Genomic DNA, 18,279 nt, shown 5'->3' with positions numbered 1-18,279 from the left:
CTCTGTCTCTTCTTGATTCATAAATTGCTTTCCTATCCATAAGTAATAAGTTCCATGTTCTTCTATTTCATGTAAAATCTCTCTTTAGATCTAGGTCATATAGCCATTCTGACCTTATCTTGATAAATGGTATGCGAACAATGTAACAGAAATTTTAGCTCTTAGAATTTGAATTAATTTCCAGGACCATCTAGTCCAAATCTCTCATTTTACACAGAAGGAAAATGAAATCCAGCAAAGTTAAATAACTCGATCAAGGTCACACTGGTAGGAATCAGAGGTTTTGATACCTTAATTTCACCATCTCCCCCACCCCAACACAACAACTAATAAACTTTAAAATATTGGTATTTTTAAAATGCTTATCTTATTCGATTAGTTGGGTTTAGTTAAAGGATGAGAGGGTGTAGATTCTGATTTTAAAAATCATCCGAGAGGTTAAAGTCTGGAAAGGGATTACTGAATCTCTCCAATCCTCTTAACCTTGCCCTTTAGCAAACACTTGACCATGTGCACTAGCCCTCTTTTCCACCTCTGTCATCCACTCCCCACCTCTGGCTTTATTTTACTAGGTAATTCCATCAGGCTCCTGGCCACAATTATAAAGTGTTATACAGGAGGATCTGTTTGGTCCTAGGTCTCATTTCAGAGAGTATTTTGGAATTTCCCCATTAATTTTATTGTGCTGCTTGTAAAGATGTGGTGCTTGAAACTGGTGTTGTCTCTTGGTCCATATGGAGGCAAGAATTCATTTCCATGGTTAGGTAATTAAATGGGAGGAAATGCTCTAACTACTAAGGGTAGGGAGGGATTATGTTTATCTGACCTTCCTAAGACACACTGGTAGTACAGCTCACCCTAATCAACAATTTGAATTAGTGCAAGTTAGTTTCTTTGCACCTCAATCCAGTCTCATTATTTTTCTGTGGCACCCACTTATCTCAGCTCTCCTGTACAGCTCAATATCTTAACGATCTCTCAAAAAGTGAGCTGTGTAGTAGAACCATGCATTTGGAAGTAAGGGCGACTTGGGTTCAAAACGAGTTGAAATATGACCTTGGAGAAGTCTCCAAGTTTCAATTTCCTCATATATAAGATGGGAATGATAATGATAACCTAGTACATACCTAACAGAATTCTTGAGAGGCTGAAAGAAAATAATGTATCTAAAGCACTTGGAAAATCTTGAAGTTAATGCAAACATCAATTATCATTCCTTTAATTCTCTCTTCAGAATATACTTTCCTTGCTTTAAAATCTGAATGACAGTTCAAAGGGTTACCCTTTTAAGGAGCATGTGCATTTTCACAGCTTTCAGAGTTTTAAGAAAAAGAATTGAAGCTAGGTTATTGAGTAGTAATATGTGGTTTGGGGGCAAAGCCAGAGATATTCAGGAGAGTTGAATTTCAGGATCCAAATTTTCCAAAAGAAAAAGTCTGAAAATTCTAAAGCCTGATCCAAGCATAGGGCGTCATGATTTTTTTTTGTAAAGTTTAGAGTAGATGCTATTACTTCTGTCATTAAAATTGGCTTTTCTTTCATTTTTTTCCCAAGCTCTGTCATAAATACATTAATCTACCAGTGTTCTGCCTTTTCATCCTCTCCTCAAAAAACCCCTTAAATTCCATATCACAGGATCATGTGATTAATGCAGGGGTGTGCACAAGCTATTTTAACCTATTTAATAAAAAAATTGTTAAATTTCAGTGTGAGCATTTATACTGAGGGAACACTGCAAATCAGGGCTTTATTTATTATTTTGTTAATTATCCCAACAAAGTGATGGAGAAAATATTAATGATGCCACTTAAATTTAAAAACTGTCTTCAGCACATTTTTTCCCCTGGAGAGTTGATTGAACATACATATACACACATGCATATATATATATATATATATATATATATATATATATATATATATACATGTTAACACAAATGCATACATACATACATACATACATGGGAAAAGAGTCAACTGAGATCCAGTGGGTCTTGTTCTCTGTGGTTCCAGAGAACAGAACTAGGAATAGTGGCTAGAAATTATAAGAAAGCCTATTTGGATTTGGCATGAGAAATGCTTTAAATTTTTCAAAATTTATTTATTTAGGAAATAGAGTAAACCAAAGATGGAACTAGTTAGCCAACTAATGAAGCAGTGAGCCTACCTAGCACCAAAAATATTCAAGCAAAGTTTAGATGACCATCTACTATAGATATGATTCCTTTTTAGTATGAAGATTGACCTAGATCACCAAAGTCCCCTTCCAGTGATTCTTATTATTTTAAGAGAAGTTAGATAAGTCAGCTCCATAGTTCAAAGTCTAGGTAGACATACAAAGAATGTCTTTCCTGGCAATGCCATTTTTTGCTCTCTCCTGAATACTTTATTTTTTTTTTTCAAGTGGTGCTTGGGTGGCTATAGTTTCAGCTAATTTAGGCTTTCATGATTTCCTTGAGACAGAATAAATTTCTTCCCTGCAGTTTTCAAATGCAAGGTCATTGAACAATGGAAGACACAGCAGAAAATGGCGTCATTTTCATTTTCCATAAACAACTCCGATTAGCATTCATTGGAGAATATTAAGGGTTTTGGGAGTAAACACAAAAGCCTTAGACCCTCAACTAAATGGGCATTAGCTAACGATATGCCCCTTCTGTTTTGTCATGATTCATAAATCATTCAACCAATAAAAATCAAAGAGATAGAATATTCTGTTACCCACAGCAGTGACAGGGCTTTCTGTCAGTGTCATTTACTTTCCTGCCCTGTGTTCTTCTGAAAGACTGGAGTCTTTTTGCCTCTAACTTTGACCTGGACTTCCTGTTGCTATATAAACATCTTTTCTGTTTTACACTGACAGATGCAGGGTAGGAGAGCAGTGAAACATTAAGAGGCTTGAGTGTGTTTGTGTTTATTTGGTTCTCTCTGCAAAATAGCTGAATATAATCAATGTTGTCCTTCTGTTTTGTTCAGTGAGTTTGGGAAGCTTAATGATATGCAGATGCCAAGGAGGAAAGGTTTTGGCCCAATTTAGCTCCAACTCCACATTCATCTGAAGGGTTGACTTAGTTTCATTGGGGCAAGGAAAGGACCGCCTCTGAGACAGATAGAGAAAAGCTACTCTCGTCAACAGCAAGGGGAATATCACTCCATAAAAGGACGCAGAGCACTTAGCTATTGGTTTTGAAGTCTAGGCCACTGGAAACTGACCCAAATGGTTTGAGATTATTCTTGCTTTTTAAGATGGCAACTTATGGGTCCATTCCTCAGGCCACACCATTCAACATAGGGAGTTTAGAAACCTGTGCCAATAAAAGAGACCATTACAAGTCATTGGAGAATGGGTTGGGGACTAAAGTTCAGCTTGTAAATACTCTGTTAAAGTCCTGATTATGGATTTTAATGAGGGGAAGGCTGATATGTTGATATGTTGATCCCTTCTGGGCATTACTGCCTCTACTTACAGAACAGAGATCTTCTGTTGTCCCTAGTTCCCAGGGACTGAAACTGGTCCCTAATGGAGTCATTTGTACACTAGGTGCTTCTGGTCCAGCTCAAGTGGTAATTTCTATGATCACCATCATGTTTGAGTATTTAAAACTAGGAGAAAATCTCTTGGGAAGAGTTTGAATTTCCTGTCTCTTGGAGTTTCCACTTTCACTAAGTTTTTAAGGAAATAGACAATTCTAACTAATTGAGGTGGAAATCACCTTTCAAACTACAGATAGAAGCGCTTAGATTCTTTATTTCTATATCTATACACAGATATATAAAAATGTATTTTAAGACACGATTCACATTTTTAACCTTTCCAGCCCCTCTTCTCTACTTGAGTACAAGGGAAAAACAAAATACTTTAAAAACATATATATTCAATGAAAATAATTTTCCAAATTGGCTATGTTACAAAAATACGTCTCATTCTGCAGTCTGAATCCTTCATCTTTCTATTAGGAGATAGGAAATGTGTTTCATCATTACTCCTCTGGAATCATGGTTGGTCATTATGTTAAAAAGAGTTCCTCAAAATAGTACACCTGGTCTTTATGATGTCTTTATATAACATCATTTGTTCATCTATTCTCCCAATCAGGGGTATTCTTGGAAATTCCTATTTTTGCTCCTTAAAGAGTTAAAATTTTTGATATTCTTAGAGTTTGCTTTAATTATAATTAAAAACTCCTTCAAATTATCCTCCCTATAATTCCCCTTCCTTCCTTCTCCCCTTTAATTTCTATTTCTCTGAATGAAATTATTTCTGAGCTCATTCATGTTCGTATATGTGTATTCTTCTTTCTTTTAGCAAATTCAGATGGCAGAAGAGGTTCAGATGAGAGTGAAGTACAAGTATTGTCAGATCCCCATATGTCTACTTGTTTGCATATATTCTTATTTACATGCTTAATTATGTGAGATAATTTTCATTAATCTTCCTTTCCTTTCCTCCATTCCTTCAGTGTCATCCTCTTCACCTCACTTTCCATTCTTTTCTAAAGATTACCAAGACATAAAAGAATCAATGCCAGGTTCTATATTCCCTTTATTAATTCTAACAAAGATAGGATTCAATTGGGACACATGTATCATTTCTATATATTTAAATTTCATCTTAATTTATCATTTTCCATTCCTGTTTACCCTTCTATGTTTCTTTTCACTCATCTTTGAAATTCAAAGTTTCTCCACAGCTCTGGTTTTTTCATCAGGAATGCCTAGAAGTCCTTTCTTTCATAAAAGGTCCATTTCCCCTCCATTGCATTATACAATTATACCAAATTTTGCTTGGCTGAAGCTTATATTCTTTCCCTCCTGGAATATCATATTCCAAGTTCTCTGCTCTTTTATAGTGGTGGCTGCTAAATCACAAGTGATCCTGACCGAGAATCCTCTGTACTTAAATTCTTTTTTTCTGGCCTCTTGCAGTATTTTTTTTTTCTTTCACCTGAATACCCTGGATTTTGGCTATAATTCTCTTGGGAGTTTTCATTTTGAAGTTTCTCTGAGATGTCTGATGAATTATATTTTCACTTTACTTTCTGATTTGAAGAAATCTGGGCAATTTTCTTTTAGGATTTCTTGAAATATGATAAATCTAGGCTTCTTTTTGCTCATGATATGCAGGTAGTCTAAAGATTCTTAAATTTGACCCCCTAGATCTGTTTTCTAGGTCAGTAATTTCTGGCAAATTATTCATATATTTTTATACATTTTCTTCTATTTTCCAGCCTTTTGACTTTGCATAGATACAAGTGAAGAGATAAGTGAGTTTTTAAAAAATAATTATTGTCACCTCATGGAGTCATTGACTTCTATTTGGTCCATTCCATTTTTTTTTGTTTGTTGCTTGAGCAAAGTTTTGTACCTCATTCTAATTTAAATCCCTTTTAAGTGTTCCATTGCTCTCTTTTCTTTTCCATTTTTTCCTGAAGTACTTTAATTTTTTTTAAGTATCTCTTTAAAATTTTTTTACTTCATCTTTTTCCAAGAATTCTAATTAAGTTTATGTCCAAGTTGTGTTTTTCTCTGAGGTGTTGCTTAAGTTGTTTTGAATTTCTTCTCTATGTTTTCTTGAACATTGCTGCCACCATCATGCTTCCATAATAACACATCATGGAAGTGTTCTTTTTTTTATTTGTTCATTCTTCTATTTTCTGACTGGAAATGATGTCAGGGTTGACTGGGTTCTGTGACACTTCTGGAGGAAAGGGCTGGGTTGGTCTTATTGCTACTCTTTTGAGGTATTGAGTTTTGTTTTATTTTAGGATTTCAAGTACCTGCAGACTTTTAGCACTCCTAAAGTGGTCTGTTCCAGGATGAAGTCTTCTTATTGTGCCTTGGTCTGAGCTCTATAAGCTCCCAACCTGGCTTTGAGTTTGTGCCAGAATAGATTGTGGCTAAACCGTACCTCTCTCAGCCAACTGGAGAGCATTTTTTAAAAATTCAGAATAGCAGAATTGTAGACTTATTTAGTTTGGGATTCTCACCTTGGTTATTCTGTATCTTGGGCTAGATGCTGGAAGTGGGATCCTGTTCTGTGTCTGAAGTCCGAGACATACCATTGTCTCTGCTGCTGCTTTTGGATGCCCTACTTTCTCAGTCTACCATCCAAAGTATCACTGTTGGAGAATGTAGATCCCCCTTCTCAGTCTACCCAGATCCGTGACTCAGGATTTCATGATAGGCCCCCAATTGGGATTACTATTTGCCCTGGTCCACAGCCTGTACCTGGAGGCTGGAATACTTCAGCTGAAGCCTTCTCCTAGTTGAAACCCTCCCACTGTGTCCCCACACCTTTCTTCCTATCTCCCTAAGCTGAGCTGGACTGGACAAATTAATTTCCACTTGGGCGGTTTCTGGATTTACCCATCAGGAGACATTTTGCTGCATTTTCTAGATCTGTTTAGAGTAGATGGCTAAGGGAAGGTCACTGCAACATCTTGGCAAGATGCTTCTTCCTTTACTGTTCTCATTCCCAATTCTTTTGGTGTTTACTGCAACACTCTAAAACTGAAGTTCACAGAATAACAGTTCGAAAGGAAATTCAAAGACTTTCTAATTTAACTCCCATTTTTAGAGATAATGAAAGTGAAACCCCATTTGGTTAAGAGACTCATCCAGGCTGATAGAGCTAATATGTGGTAGTCAGGTCCTGTTGCTGAAGTTCACCAATTTTCCCATTTTACCACTTGGTAGGGAGGAACATCTCCACAAAGCTGAAGAACCTAAAGATTTTTATTTTTGGTTTTGCTGAAAATAGGGATCCAGAAATGAGACAAAACAAAATAACCCCTTTTGCTTCTGCATGAACCAGGACAAAAAAAGGAAGATAAAACTAAAAGCCAGGTATTAGAAAATCTGCAAGCATTGTTTAATGCATTATGTGCATTTATTAGTGCTTTATTGTCTAATAAGTGACTAGTAGATAAACTGGTGGATGGAATGAAGTAAAAATTAGAAGGGAAATAGGTACCTAAGGATAAAAAATTGACAATTTTTTTGGATAAAGATCTCTTTTCTAAGCTACATAAGAAATTAATTCAAATTTAAGACTAAGAATCACTCTCAAATTCATGAATTATCAAAGAATATGAAAAAGTAGTTTTCAAAGGAAGTTGAGCAGTCATTTCAACTGTGTCCAACCCTTCATGACTACATTCGAGGATTATTTTTGGCAAAAAGGGTATGATGATTTTCCATTTTCCTTCTCCAGCTCATTTTACAAATGAGTAAACTGAGGCAATGAGGGTTAAATGATTTGTCCAGGGTCAAACAACCAAAAGATATGGGATGTAAAGTCAGTCTTGAAGGAAACTGAAGAATTGTAAGAGGTGATACCAGAGAAGGAATGCATTGTAGGCATGGTAATAGCCAATGCAAAGACTCTGGGGCACCCAGAGTGAAATGAGTAGTTTCAGAAATAGTAAATAGCTCATTTTGACTGCAGGATAGAGAGGGATGGAGGGGAATAATATGAAAGAAAAAAATAAAACAAACAATGGCATACTCTATAAATGTCATCTATTATCTATTATACCTCCTACATTTCACTTTGTCCACAAGAATAACTTGAAAGACCCCAAAGTCTCGATAGGTTGTGCCTATGGCCTTCTGCAGATTTACGGGCTCAATGATCCTATCAGAAAAGGAAATGGGGTTAATATGGAATGGCTTATTCTTAATGACCCCCTGCTAACCCATAGTGATCATTTCCTGTCTTTCTAAATGCTCACAATCCATTACCTTAATAATTCATTTTTTTAAAAAAAAATCAGTTCAGGCTCACTATCCTATTATCTGAAGTATTCACCTTTGGCTTTTTAAAATTCATTTAGGTACCACTGGTCTAGTTCTAATCCTCTGGACCTTCCTCCTCTCCTTCTTTTCACCATGGAACTCTCCTCTCCTCTCTAACCTATATCTTCTCTATTCTGTGACAATGTTGTATTTATTCAGAAACTGTAGAGACAAGGGACTCAGTAAACAGAATCCTTTCAAAATACAGGCAGAGAAGTGGAACTCAAATTAGATCAATGGTAATACAGATGTAACTTATTTTGTTCATTTTCTGGCCATGAATAACATTCTTGAGTTTTAAAATGTATAAATGAAAAGGGATATTGAATTTTCTTTATCTGAGGAAAGGATGATCAAGTGATATTAGAGATCAGAGAGAGGTAATCACACAGGATACATGCCTTTATGAAGTAGAGTCTGGTTCTGTGTGCTGCTGGATCAAGTAATACAGATTATCCTATGCATTAAAACAAGGAAGCTCCATTGGCTTTTTATCATAGAATCAAAGGATCTGAGTTCTAAAAGAGACTTCAGTGGCCATCTAGTCCATCATATATCAGAGAATAACACCCCCCACCCCAAAACCAGGCAACAAATTACACAAGTGGTCACTAGCTTCTACATGAACGCCACAAGGAAGTTAGCTGTATCATCTCTTGACACATCCCATCCTTCTTTGGGAAAATTCTAGCCATTGGGAATTTTTCCTGATCTCATATCTAAATTTGCTTCTTTGCAACTTCTAGCCACTATTCTTGGTTCTGTCTTCTGAGTCATATCAGAACAAGTCCAAAGTTTTTCCACAAAAGAATTCTTCAAATATTAAAAGGCAGAAATAATATACCCCTGAGTTGTATCTTCTTTTTGACTAAATATTCTCAGTCACTACAAATGTTTTTGTTTGAAATGACCTCAGGGCTTTTACCATTCTGATTACTCACTGCCCTTTAACTGTGGTTCCTAGAACTGAACACCTTCTACCATAAGGAAGCTAAGAAAGACAGAGTAAAGTGTCACCATTACTTCTTTCTTTTTGGAAGTTGTGCCTTTATAAAGCGGTCTGAGAATGCATTAACTTTTACAATTTTGTAATTATTTTCTTTTTAATTTATGGAATAAAATAAGCAATTTAATAACAATATAATTTAAAAAATTAATACACATGAAATTACATATCTATTATGTACAACTTGCTATTCCTTTTGAATATATAATAAAGTTATCATGTAAATTTCTTTTTAACCTTTTTTCTCCCTCCCCTTCAATATGGCTGCCATTAGTCACAGACACACAAGTATTTATACATATAAATACACATATACTCATACATATATGAGCAAGTATAAATATATCTATAAATAGATATCTAAGTACAAATACATTATATCATTTTATATATATTTATCAGTTCTTTTCTCTGGATTCAGATATTGTGTTCTTTTATATGTTCTTTGCGGTTAATTTGGGTATTTATAATGTCAAAATGACTTATTTGCTCAAAGTTGACCTTATTACTGAATTCAATAGTTTCTTAGTTGTGTTCATCTTACTCCTCATTATTTAATTCAAATCTCTTCATGTTTTTCTAAGATCATTAAGCTAATCATTTCTTATAGCATAGTGGTATTCCATCACATTTTTATACAGCAACTTGTTTCACCATTCCCCAATTGATGGGTATCTTCACAAAATCCAGGTCTTTGCTATCACAAAAAGTGCTGCTATAGATATTTTAGAACATATAGGTATTTTCTCCCCAATCATCTTTGGAAGAAGATCTTGTAGTGGTATTGCTGGGCCAAAGGGTGCTGAGGATGTTTAATAATGCTTTGGACATAATTCCAGATTTTTTCCTATCATACCATATTCTTTACTGTTATTGAACTTCCAGTTTACTCAAACTCACAGACCTTTTATAGTATCAAGATCTGGAATAGGTCTTATAAAGTCTTTTGCTCAACCCCCTGAAACTAAATGCAGAGACTTTGCACAGGGAATAAATAAAAGAGCTGAGATTCAAACTCAGATCTTGCAAATCGAAATTGTTTTCTTTTTATCATAACCAAGATTTTCTGTTTAGCTAGTTTAGACAAAATTTGCTATTGGATAAATTATACATTTTGCCACCATAACTAAGTCAAGTTAAAAATTAAAAAAGGTCACAGATTATGTTGATCCATGCTTCAGAGAGTCATGAAAAGTCTACTAAATTTTATTAAATAATAGCTTCATAGTTTTCAGGACTCCATGGTAAAATTTGAAGGTAAGGATAACTGTGACTTTGATGTTCTTAGATCTCTTGTTCCCCCAAAACTCAAGACCTAACTTCTTCCTTCTTTCCTTCCTGACCTGTCCTATGTCTCCATCTTTGAGGTTTTCCAGGTAACTAAGGGATACCAAATATACAAAGAAATAAATACAAAACTTTGCAAATTTCAGTTTTCATAATAATCACCAACACTATCTCTACCACCACCAGTGTGATTGTCATGATCATCATCAAATGGGATGACATTTTATAATCTTTTAAGGCTTGTAAAGTGTTTTACAAACATGTTCTTAAGTAATATTCACAAAGTTTAGAGAAGTAGTTAATAAAAGTATTATTATTCACATTCCACAGATGTGGAGCATGTGATTTAAAACTGGAGGGAACCTTACAAATAATGTTATTCTATCCCTAAATTCTACCCAAGAGGAAATTGGGGATTAGGTAACATCATTTACCCAAGGTCAGGCAAATACAGAGGGAAATGACAGAGTCAGGATTCCAACCCAACTCTTGTGGCTGCAGATCCAAGGTTCTTTCTATTAAGCTTGGCTACTTATTCAACTAAACTCTGATAAACCAATTCAGCTGAGGTGTTAATGGCTTAATTAGTTATCCCTGCTGGGCTATTTGCCCTTTAACACAGGGATCTTTGGGACCCAGATTTAACCTAAGAAATAAAGCACTAATCCTTCAATTTCAAGCAGCCTGAATTGAAGAAGGACAAGAGGAGGATGTTGAGTTGCATTTCTTAAACCATATTAGAGAAGTGACTATCCCCTTTGTTTGTGTGTAAGTCTGATTTTGGAAGTAGCTGTGCCTACACTCTACTATCTATTCTGTGGATGACTGTTTTGAGGAAAAGGAGTCTGTAGGAGAGAGGAGAATCTTATGAAGTGTAGGTGGCTTTTCTTTTCTTTTTTCCTCTACCCAAGAGAGCTCTTAGCTAATATACCTTCCTAGGCTCAAACTAAAAAAAAAAAAAAAAAAAAAAAAAAAGAGAGAGAGAGAGAGAGAGAACCTATTAAAAACTAACTATTTTCCAACTGAAAAGACTTTCTAAAGTAAGATTTGGTCTACTGAAAAATATCAAATTCTGTCTTTAATTGGACTTATTAGGGTTTTCATGACTTTCTGAAGCATGGATCAGCGTGTGCTGTGAAAATTTTATTTCTGACTCAATTTAGTTTATATTACATTTATATTGGAAAAAATGTATGATTTATCCAATAGTCAGATCAGTGATGAAGAATGATTAAAGAATTAGTCTGCATCTTTCAACTATTTATGATTTTTCATCTTTAATGCATTTTTAGCTCTTTAGCTACCCATAAAACCACAAGGAATTTATTGAGGACTGTTTTATTGGCATCATAATTGGGATACATCTTTGGCAATATGACAGTTACCTTTTCAAGGTTTTAATGATGTCAAGTGATTTGTATTTAGAATTCCAGGGCTTTAGAAAACTATCTGGAACAGAAGTAAATATAAAACTAAAATTGGATGTATGGTGTTTTTTTATATCATTTCTCGAAAAACTCAAAATAGAATGAGATGATTCAATTATAGTTTCATTTAATTTGACTAATGAAAAACAGCCAAATAGAATAACTGAACCTCCAGATATGTTATTTGGATCCTAATCATCCTGTTTGATTATTTGTTGTTGTTAAGTCATTTTTCAAAACAGTCTCACCCTTTATGACCCAATTTGTGATTTTCTTGGCAAAGATACTGGAATAGTTTACCATTTCATTCTCTAACTCATTTTACAGATGAGGAAACTGAGGAAAACTGGGTTAAGTGATTTGCCCAAGATCACAAAGTTAGTAAAATCTGAGGCCAGATTTGAACTATTGTTTTTTGACTCTAGGCCCAAGATCTCTAGTATCTGTACCAACCTATCTGCCCTCTGATTATATTACATGAGTCACATAACTGTCAAAGACCACATAACTCCAAAATTTCTCTGTGATTTGAGCTATGTAGCTACCATTACTATTAAAATCCCCTTTTCTAATTTAGGGATAAAGTCTTTTATTTCCTATCTATTTTCTCCTGATCACTGGTGTATACTAACACAAACTCACACACACAGACACACACAGATACACACCTCCCACACACACTCCCACACACACTCCCACACACACTGTCACACTCCCACACACACTGTCACACTCCCACACACACTGTCACACTCCCACACACACTGTCACACTCTCACACACAGTCACACTCTCACACACACAGTCACACTCTCACACACACTGTCACACTCTCACACACACTGTCACACTCTCACACACACAGTCACGCTCTCACACACACAGTCACACTCTCACACACACTGTCACACTCTCACACACTGTCACACTCTCACACACACTGTCACACTCTCACACACACTGTCACACTCTCACACACACTGTCACACTCTCACACACACACACTCGCACTCACACACACATATACACTCACACACACACACAGAATGGATGTTTCAGTTCCGTTCTAGTAACACTGGTGAACAAACTTTGAAAAGCTGAAAAGTGAAAGGAAGGATGAACCAAAAAGGAGACTGATTATCATTATCCTCAATTCTACTGCAATTAAACTGATTAGAGAATGTCTGCAGGAGAATTGGGGAGAACCCCTAGACTTTTCAGTAACCTTGGGGGAGAGTTAAAGGATTTTTCAGAGTCATGGGGGACAGATGGATGCTGTCTTTCTTATTGCATAATAATTTCGTAGGAGGCAGTGAGGGGGGAGAGGAAGATAGCTTTAGGATACTTTCTCTAGCTACCCCTAACTTCTTTCATTACTAGCAATACCTCAAGCTCTCGTTTTGTGGTTGTCTCTTTAGTAACTACATCTACATTTCTGGCATTCCCCATCCCTAGAGTAGCTTCATGGGAGGTGTGGGGGAGGAAGAAATGATCTCTAAAGAAAACAAAGGACAAATTGCCACTATTTATTCCTCCTTTATTAATATATTAATTGGTAACTAGAAGAGATTGTGAGGGAGATGATCATTGTATAATTTTGCCTGTTCAGTTTCCATGTGGGATATCTAACTTTTTGAGAAAAATAATTTCCTTTTAGCATTGCAAATGTTCACAGGATAATTGAATTTATATACATACATAGACTCCGAATATTTTAATGTTAAGGGCATCTTAGACCTCATTTAGCTCATCCCCTTCTTTTCACAAATGAGGAATATGGGGCCCAGAGATATAAAGTGATTTGCTTGAGATCACAGGGGGAGTTAGTGACCAAAACAGGATCAGAAGCATAGTATTTTGATTCTTAGTTCTGTCCTTTTTCTACAAGACTGATGGAAAGTAATTGCTTTCCTCTCTCACCCCCCTTCCCCAGCATGTAAATCTTTCTCATTATCACAATTCCTTCTTGCTATTGACTGTGGTACCTTTGTTTAAGAGGTCATGAATTTATTTGAATTATATAATATTCCAAAAAATGTGCCATTGTAAACTTGCCACTATCCATTATCCCCCCCCCCCACGATTTCTTTCTGGTGATATATTATCTGTGCATAGTTTTATACATTTGGTGGTTCAGGAGAGTGACAAGTCCTATAATTAATTTGAAAATGTTTTAAGTCTGCCTAGAATTTGTAATAGTTCTAAATCTGATTAAAAAATCCTTCTAAACTCAAATAAATTAATCTTTGACCTTAGAACTAATCATATACACACCAGCATATTAGACAGAAATTCTATTGAAGTCTTAAGATAGATGGATTGTATTGACTTTTTAAAATTTAAGATGTTGCACCTAAATTTATAAGCATGTAAATAACATGTAATTCCAGGCCCTTTTTGGATGAAATACTAACTTTTCTGTTCCTAGAAAAAGAATCTTCTTTTGCAGTTCATCCTGTAAATTAGGCAATCAAGAGGATATCACAATGTCTTGGATATTATTTTAAGAAACCAATCGCTTCCATCAATCAACCTAACAACCCTGATAAGCCAATCATCTTTTAATCGATGTTGAGTTGCTGAAAAGTTGCCATAGATACCGAATCCTACAGCTTTCACAACAGAAAGTGGGGCTGGAATTGAAAGTGACAGGTGTATTCATCACATAGTTAACAAGCCTTTGAAGAGAAAGAGAAGGTTTGCAAGAGTCCTTAGGCTGTGTATAAAAGATTGCATAGACCACTCATACAATTCCCCAAGAGCACTTCAAAAGCAGGGGGCTAAGCACGTTTTTCATTAGAAATGCAGGAAAATGTTGGCCTGAAATTCAAGCTCTAAGTAACAGAGTTCCTTGAAGTTTTGCTCAGCTGTCATTTGTCAGGGGTCAGTGGCAAATTATCTTGTGAACAGAGAGGTTTTTCCATTTCCCACCCCCTAGAGGGGGGAAGGAAAGGGGCAGCTGAAACCAAAGGGCAGCAAGCTTGCTAGTGGGGAGAGCAAGGGAGAGGAGGAAGGGAAGAAAAACTTATGCTGTTTATCAAGAGAGCATTTTACTGGACTGGTTGCTGCAGAGCTCTTATGTTAGAGTCTAGGAGGAGGAGAACATAGCCCATTCACCATGGCTGGCATTAGATACTGTGCCCAAAAATGTGGCACTAGGGATAATTGGTATAAGTAATCCCAATCAATAATGCAGTAGTTAAATAGCTGTCTTTTAGAATCCTGAGGGTGGGGTTGCAAAGTCCTCTGGAAAGCTCACTTTCTAGCAAGCTGAAGAATTATTTAACTGTGAACCCCTCCCCCTCAAGTTGTTAGTAGGTAGACAAAACCCCCTAGAATTCAGATTATTAGGGTTTTCACTCCCCCCCCCAACTCCTTGCTCCTAAAGAACTCTACTAGCCCTTGAGGATATCTAATGAGATCATAGAATCAGAGATTCAGATTGAAGGGACCTTAGGGAACAGAGTCCAATCCCTTTTACAGAAGGGGAAACTCAGGGTAAGGGAGGTTAAGTGATGTGTACAAGGTCACATTCCTAGGAAATGCCTGAATTGGGATTTGAACAAGTCTTCTGGGCCAACATTCTGTTTACTGTGTCATCTTATCTATATGTTATCTATCTAGATTCTCAAAAAAGATGTATTTAGAAGATGCCTGTTTTTTGGAATGACTGAACAAGTTGTAGTATATGATTGTGACTGAATACCACTGTACTTTAAGTATTGATGAGCTTGGGGATCTTAGAAAAACATGCACAAAATAATGAAGGGTGAAATGAGCAGAACCAAGAAAACATTGTATACAGTAACAGCAATATTGTTTTAAGATTTCTTGGTGTGTTTGATAAAGGTATGGATTCCCCTTTGCCTCCTGAGATTTGCTCCTCTCCCCTTCAGCCAAGTGAATATAACCTGTAATTCAATACAGGACTAGGATGACCTCATACCTACTCTTGCGCTTCTTTGCCTCCAAGGTTCCAGAAATACAACTGAGAAATTGAGCAGTTAGTAGCGTTGATTGACACAGGTATCCTTGTTTCCGTGGTATTTGGTCCAGCGATAGTTTGTATTAATAAACCTGATACTTAGATTTTGAGAAGTGTGCAGCTGTGTATTCTATTACTTAAAATTGAAAACTGGACTTATTTAACTCTGATTTCCACAAAAACTTTTAATTAAAAAAACTTTGACTAGAAATCATTCTGAAATGTGTCACACATATAGTCTTGCTTTCCTGAACAAACTGTCATTATGATAGCTTAATCTTTTCTTGACCAAAGATTATTGCTACATTTATCTATTATTATGCGACATTCTTTGCAGTAGTGAACTCTAGATTTATTGAAGCTTGTATGTCTACATGGTCCAAAATGCATGCAAAACAATACATACATGTATATATTATACATCATATATTGTATATCATGTCATATATGTACCATGATTGTGCCATATATAACATATGTGTATGTGTGTATATCAGAGATGGAAGGTAAACTCAGAGAGAAGGATAGTGGGAAGGTTTGAGATGGGAGAGTAGAGGTTCTGGAAAGGTCACCTACAGAAGGTGGTTGTAATTTGAGCATTAGTGGAAACTGAGGAAACTAAGAAGTGATTCCAGGCTTGGAAGGTAGTCAGTGTAAAGACAAGGAGATCAGAGATGGGCATTGTTGGGATGAATACAAAGATAATCAGACTTGATGGAATTATCTGTAAATCTGAAATTCACAGAGCCTTCTAGTAGGTTAAAAAAAATACATGCTAGACATTTAAAAAAATGTTTTCTGACTTAAAATCAAATAATGTGAATGTCATGACATTTATTTTGGCTGCTCTAAGAATTTTCTCACTTTTTCCCCCCCCTTGGATTTAGGCTGTATTCCAGATAAATGAGGTTAACAAATAGCTGAATTATAAATAGGTTAAGTGTAACCAGTTATAAATAGATGAAGTATAGCACTAGGGTTGTTCTGGCACTAGCCTGAACTGACTTAGAAAAACTAATTGTTAAATTTTTAGTGTGCGCATCTACACCTTGAAATCTGCAAGGCTACAGAGTGGAGTTTGATATATTGGTTTGATTGCTTAGATTTAATATGATGGAGAAAATGTCAATAAAGCCGATTAAACTTGAATGTGTATCAAGTCAACTCTCCTTCAGGCAGCCAGATGGCCTAGTGGATATAGCATTTTTCTTGGAATCAGGAGGATGGGAGTTTGAATTCAGCCTCTGACATTTACTAGCTGTGTGACCTTGGACAAGTTACTTAACCTTGATTGCTTAGTATATGGTAGTCAGTGTTAGAGGTACAAAGTATTAGAGATACAAAGACAAGCAAAAAAAGACACCCCAAAGCTTGACATTTCCCACCCTTAAATTACATTCTAGGTGAATGTAAATCACATATAGACAAAAACAATGCACAAAAGAGAGCTGAAAAGCAGTGGTGGGTGGCAGGGGAATAAAAAGAGCTAGTTATGAGACTATATATATATATTTTATATATATATATTTATATATATATATAGTAAATATATATATATATATATATATATATATATATATATATATATATATATATATATATATATATATATAGTAAACAGCATAAAGTGGACCCAGAGGTCTGTTGTGACTCAGGTAACACAATTCAGGGAACTCTGTCTCCTATAGGCAATCTAGGCTATGGATGAAATGAAGAACTGATATCTCTACTCCAAACCTTCCCCAGTTTCCATCCCTAGCTCCACAGACACACTTTCCACCTCTACGATAAGAAAGAAAAAGTCCTGTGCTGAAGCCATTCACTGTCAATTCAATATACAACTAAAGCTTTAAGAGCCAATTTTTGGAGTAGGGGGTAGATGTAGTGCAGATCCCAAGGATTGGGTAAGAATCTGAAGAGAGTGGTAGGGTCCTGAGGATTGGGGAAAGCCTTGGCATGACAAAGGAATGTCTAGCACAAATCTTTTTCCAGTGCCTTTTTTTCTCTTTTCTTTTCTCCTTTCTTCCCTAGCTCTGCAGTGGTTCTAGGTAGGGTCAAAATAATTATATAAATTCTTACCCACTCTTTTCCTTTATCCCTCCTCATTCTTCTCTTTCTCTCTATACCCTCCCTTCACTTCTTCCATCACTGAACAATCGACTGTACCTTTCTGGGTTATCATACATATATGTGTGCGTGAGTATACATACACATGTGCATTTCATATGAAAATATATCTGTGTATGTGTACATCCATATATATGGTATGTGTACACAGGCACATACATACACATTGCACCCTTATCTATAAATTGAAAGGTTTAGCTGGACTAAATAATTTCTACATTCTTCTGTATTTCTAAATCAAAGATTCTTGGGCAGCTAGGTGGTGCAGTGGATAGAGCCCTGGTCCTGGAGTCAGGAGGATGGGAGTTAGAATTTGGCCTTAGATGCTTGCCACTTACTAGCTGTGTGACCTTGGGTTAGTCATTTAACCCTGATGGCTCACATCCAGGATTATCTCCAGTCATCCTGATTCATATCTGGACACTGGCCCCAGATGGCTCTGGAGGAGAAAGTGAGGCTGACTTAGCACAGCACTGGCCTTCACTCAAATCCAATTCATGTGCTTGTCATGGCATCACCTCCCTGATATCCCAGGGAAAATTGCATCCTAATTTTCACTAATATCTAATTGAATTTTAGCATTTTATCCCTTTTTAATGTGGACAGCAGATCCTGTTCTGAGAAGGGGTCCTTAGACCGGCTTTCCTCAC

This window comes from Macrotis lagotis, chromosome 6, assembly GCF_037893015.1.
Source record: "Macrotis lagotis isolate mMagLag1 chromosome 6, bilby.v1.9.chrom.fasta, whole genome shotgun sequence".
NCBI lineage: Eukaryota > Metazoa > Chordata > Mammalia > Peramelemorphia > Peramelidae > Macrotis > Macrotis lagotis.
This window is presented reverse-complemented; position numbering follows the sequence as displayed.